Source organism: Nelumbo lutea, chromosome 1 (assembly GCF_056320005.1).
Source record: "Nelumbo lutea isolate HS-2025 chromosome 1, American lotus-T2T, whole genome shotgun sequence".
Lineage (NCBI taxonomy): Eukaryota > Viridiplantae > Streptophyta > Magnoliopsida > Proteales > Nelumbonaceae > Nelumbo > Nelumbo lutea.
This window is the reverse complement of record NC_142684.1, coordinates 218,890,583-218,895,989: the sequence shown is the minus strand read 5'-3', so window position 1 is coordinate 218,895,989 and position 5,407 is coordinate 218,890,583. Positions and strand designations below refer to the sequence as shown.

The following is a 5,407-nucleotide window of genomic DNA, read 5'->3' as shown; positions in this document are numbered from 1 at the left end:
ATAAAAGATATATGGCACGTCTTTTTAGGAAGATCTTTTGGCAGTTTTGTCGGTCAAAAGAAATATTGAACTTTTGCATGAAGATTTGAACTGCCTGAAGCACATTTTATATATGCACATCTTTCCATGTCTTGAACTGCCTGAAGCATGCCTTCCCTTCCCTTTTCTTTTCATTAACAAACTAGTTTTCTAGTCATTTTTGTCATCGGGTTTTCTTCTCATTATTAATTTACGTAATACAAACATGAATGACTATTGGGGAATGGAGATTGTTAATCCAGACCACACATCTCGTGTGATATGAATCAGCTGATCATATGTGACTGTGTATTCATATTCATTTCTCCCATCCCATCCCATGTAATAAGTATGGACATCTCCCATTGGTCAAAACTTAAGACATTATAAAATTATTAGCTAGGAACCAATTAGGTGGGTTTTCACCAAAATTCAGGGGGGCTTATGCATCAATCGATTAGCTATTAGCTAGTGACAAATCAAAAGTAGTGTGGGTTCAAATTCGTTGCACTTTAACGAAATGGATTTCACAACAAGTTATTCTGATTTGTGATGATAGGAACTAGGAAGATGGGAACAAAGAGAAGAAAATTGTAGGATCTAAAAGTCAAAATTGTCCACAAGTCTCTACATATATCGAATATTCTAAACTGATTTGAACCATTCTTTTTTTGAACTCGCTTTCAATAAAATGATTCGAAGCAGTTGCCCGATCGCCTGCTCTAGGTCGTCGAGCAGATAGACCAGGCCAACGACTCGTTCAGAATGGGCCTTGGTTGGGAGCGTCAAGTTTGGAGGCCCATGATCACTGCTAGGCTATAAGCTGCTGTTACATGAACAATTGAACAGAGAAAATTTTTGGTTGTCTAGTTTCGACAATCAAAAGGTTTTGTGTTGTCTACAGGCTCGTTCTTTCCAATTTTCATGCTGCCTACAGGCTGTGTACAGGCCACATTACTAGTCCATAATATAAAGTCTAATAAACATTAATGGTACTCAAGTCTGAAATTTGAATACACGACTGCATAGACTAAGGGCCCATTTGGCATGTTTTTTTTGTGTGGTCTTTCAGCTGTTTATAAGTCGGGCAGATCGATTTTAGGTCTACTTGTTTGGTTCGTAGAAGATCTAACTGCCAAAAGTTGGAGTGCTGAAAAGACACGAAAAGCCCAAAGCTCATTTTGGACTGATTTCGGGAAACTCCAAATGAAGTTTTTCGCATTTTATTCTCACATGAAAGGACACACAGAAAGACGTATCTCTAAACTAACTTCGGGCTGCTCAGATCTTCATGCAAAAGCTCAATGCATCTTTTAACTATCAGATCTACAAGAAGATCTTCCCAAAAAGACTTACAAAAATTATCGAACTATCTTTCTACGCAAATTATCGAACAAATATAACGATGGCAATTACAAAAATTATCGAACTATATATTCAAATTTGGTCGCATGGACTGCTTGTTCACTTGTGTGTATGAGTTACTACCAGCCTTTTGAGGCAAACTTGTGAAAAAAATGTAAAAGTTGGGATCTTCAAAAAAACTGAATTAAAAAGTATAAGGATCCCAAAAAATAACACAAACAACAACAACAACAACAACAACAATAATAATAATAATAATAATAATAATAATAATAATAATCAGCCCCCACGTCCCATAGTGTCTCCGCTGTGTATTGTGAACATCTCCCAATGATGACATCACCATTTCTAGTATCATCTTCGGGAGATATTCCCAATACATGGCGAAGATGTGATGTAGGACGTTGTAGGGGGCTGATTTGCTCTCAATAATGATGATGATGATGAGTTTAAGATTTAATAGGAGTCCAACTTATAGTGCTTAAAGTGAAAAAAATAAATTAAAAAAAAATCTTTAAAATTTACTTACATTTTAATTTTTACATATATAATAGTTTATATAAATAGAAAATATTAAATTTATTATATACGAGATTTTAATGAGAGACTAAATCCGGTTGGATATCGAAGGCCTAAACCCCCTCTTTAATAGGCTAACGTGGTAGCAAGCAAGGGCAGTCCTCCCCCAAACCAAGGCCTAAACCCCTAATCCTTGACTCCTTGTGAAGGCAGGATAAGTGAACCTTCCTCAAGTGGAAGAACGAAAACAGGTTTCACAGTCAGATTGCAATTTGCAACCATATATACAAACATAATAGGCATATAAACGGTTGTTGGCCCAGGTGGTCGAACCGTTTGAACCAAGAGCAATACAGTTTTATCATCTGACATATGCATGGATTTTTTTTGAATCTGCCACCGAACCACTGGTCCAATGATTGAATTGCTAAACCATTCGATTTGGGCTATCAGGTCCATCGGAGTAGACTCAGGTCCTGCCTCGGTGCCTGATAATCCCAAACCAGCTATATTGAAAAAAGCAAGGCATGGGACCACGATCAATAATACTCAAATCGCAGCCGTGTCTTTATTTCCTGTTACATACATATATGGCAGTATTGATGAGCGTTAAGGGTTCAATAAACAAGATCATTAATAAACATATCAGCTGAACCATATGAAGGAATTGAAGTAAATAAAAGAAACTAATAGGTGTGAGAGAAGTACAAATCATTTACGTTCCTTTTCATCAGAAATTTTCATGGGTACATTAATTAATTAAACGCTCGGTTTGGTTGTTATATAAATAATAGAGCTCAACCTCAACCTTAAGAAGGAAGCAGTTCTTCTCTGTTTCTTCTATTTAATATAATATAAGCTGCTTAATTTGGGTGAGGGACAGATTGGATGGTGACTGGGGAGGTGAGGTTCCATTAACACATAATAATTCATAAAAAAAGATTCGTTCAAATTGCTAGAATTTGATAATGCACAGCACAGCAGGCAGCAGCGAACACCGAAATGGTCAAATTCCAAAATTTCCTGATTTTCTCTATTATATTATATTATATTATATGATATAATTGATCACTTCAAAAAAAAAAAAAAAGGTAAGAAAAAATAAGGGAAAAATAAAAAATCTAATGTCAAAGCGACAGGCAAAAGAAGAAAAAGGGGTAGGTGTTAAACAGAAAGAAAAGAAGATGCTGTCAAAACGACGAAAGATCCACCACCGGGACCGGGATTCTCAATCTCACCCACCTTCTCGAGAACTGCCGTCGCAACGCCAACTGCAACATTCGGCGTCTATAGCCAACGCGTCGACAATGGGCTTAATTACCAACACTCCCTCTCCCACCAAAGCGCACGATAGTACGCTTAGGAACATCGCAAGCGCAATCAGTTGGAAGGCCGGTTCACTTGGTTCCCAGAATACCGATATCCCAAGTAGCAGAACCTGCGTCGGTAGCGCTACCAGAACTGCGAGCGCCAGCCCGTAGATCCGATACCTTAACCCCTTATTGATCACCAGGGTAATCACTCGCCAACACGACAGCAGGAATATCACAATGTATAGGATTGCGAACGCCCCAAAAATGATGGTTCCCAACAAAGGGTAGGTGCACAGAACCGTACCACTCCCACCATCATCCTCATCCTCTATCACATAACTCCTGAAGAAGCCTTCTGTGAACCTCGCTTCCTGCTTCGGCTTAAAGAAAACGAAAAATACCTGCAAACAGAATATCGGGAGACACGAACTTAGAAGCAGACAGATATCCATGGCCCAAGTGTCGTTGGGGTTTCTCTTCCGTATGGAGATGTTGACAATGAAGAGTAGCGACACTAGGAATCCGGGCTCAAAGAATCCCTGTGTTAATACGACGTGGATCTTGCACAGGTTGATCTGTTGGGTTAGGGTGAGAGAACCAAATATAGGGAAAGGGTAACGTCGGAGTATTGGGAGGCGGAGGAGTTCGCTAAGAGCCCACAGAGAGATGAACGACACGAGGAGTGTGCGGACGGTCCAAAGAGAATTGAAGTCTTTCAGTAGATAAGACTTAAGGGTCTTGACGTGAAACTGGAAGACGGAAACGAGGGAGAAAATGGAGAAGAGAAGACAGCCAAAGATGAAAAAGAGGGTGGCGATGTCGGAGGCTGAGTGGATTATCGATAATGGTGGGAGCATGGCCCGTCCGTTGCTTCTGCTGCTGCTGGTATAGATGATTTGAGGACGACGACGACAACGATGGACGAGAGATCTGTAGCGGTGCCGGCGTTAATATTCTTCATTTATTAATTTCAATTTGCTTTTGTTTTGCTGTTAAGGTGCATCTGAGCCCGGGTGGTGGTGGTAGTGGTGGTGTCGGAAATTGGGAATGAAGGGGGTAATTGTCCCCCTTTCCCATCCGACAGCAACCAGGCTGGTGCGCAGCTGCGAGTGCGAGATCACGTAATTGCATGCAGAAATCAGAGGGAATAGGGTCTTGGTACGGTGTCGTCAACTAGTCCCTACCATTTCGCCATTGAACGGCTGGGAACCTTCAACACCGACAACACACAACTCATCTTCTCTATCTCCTCCACTACTTTTATGGTTTGTCCCTCTCGTACGAAACAGGCTTCAGTCAGGGCATGTCTATGCCCACACCGTTCTAACAGCCTTTTTCAAGTTTGCATTGGGAATATCTTGCCATGATATGATATTCTTAATACAAAACAGTGAGGACTGTCCCAACAAAGTTTGCCCGTGCGATGTACGGGTGTTATTAAAAGTAATTGTGATAAGGGCCTTGTCACGATATCAATTGAGCCAAATGGTACCAAGTACCTTGCAGGTTCAACGGAAACTATTTTGGGTTATATGTTGTTAGATGTTAATTTTTATTGTTCATCTTAATTTTTACTATTTTTATTACATTTTATTAATTGTATTACTTTCCTAATCTCACTTAACGGTGATGTTTAGATGGTGGTCCTAAGACATTTTGAATTGGGCCAAATTAAACTTTATCCATCTTAGCATTATTCTTGGGTTATGTCTTGTTAAATAAATTAAAAAAATAAAAACAATAGAATAAATTATGAAGAAGGAGAGTTACTTTTTTTATTAAGTTAAATTAAAAGATTATTGACTTTAACTAATTAAGTTTTATTAATGTGTAGAAACTTTAAATAATAAAATAATTTTTGTTAAGTCTGTTGATTTTTTTTTTTGTTTTTTATTATGTTAATTCTTATTAATTATTTATATTTTATTTTTTTTGTAAATTTTAAAAGTTATTGAATTTTACTTTTCCCTTATTTATATTTTTATGTTAGCTTCTATTTTCTAATATTTTCTCAATAAATATCGTATTTGATATATTGAGATTTTTTAGCGAAGCTTTTAATTATTGAAATAACACAACTCTTGAGCTTCGTCTTTTTTATGTGTAGTGATTTGTGGGCCCTAGGTTCATTTCTTCTTCAGCATTATTCTTCTACTAAAAAATTGACAAAGCTGGGGAAACAACTTAATCCA

General features: G+C 38.1%; 1 long non-coding RNA gene across 1 annotated transcript; it reads right to left on the bottom strand.

Annotated features, from left to right (window-relative positions):
• Positions 1-2,136: 2,136 nt before the first annotated feature.
• On the bottom strand, positions 2,137-4,346 carry LOC148881090 (uncharacterized). The gene is made up of 2 exons (XR_016104741.1): positions 3,145-4,346; positions 2,137-2,477 (listed from the first exon to the last, which is right to left on the bottom strand). It is a non-coding gene; the product is annotated as an uncharacterized LOC148881090 (long non-coding RNA).
• Positions 4,347-5,407: the final 1,061 nt, after the last annotated feature.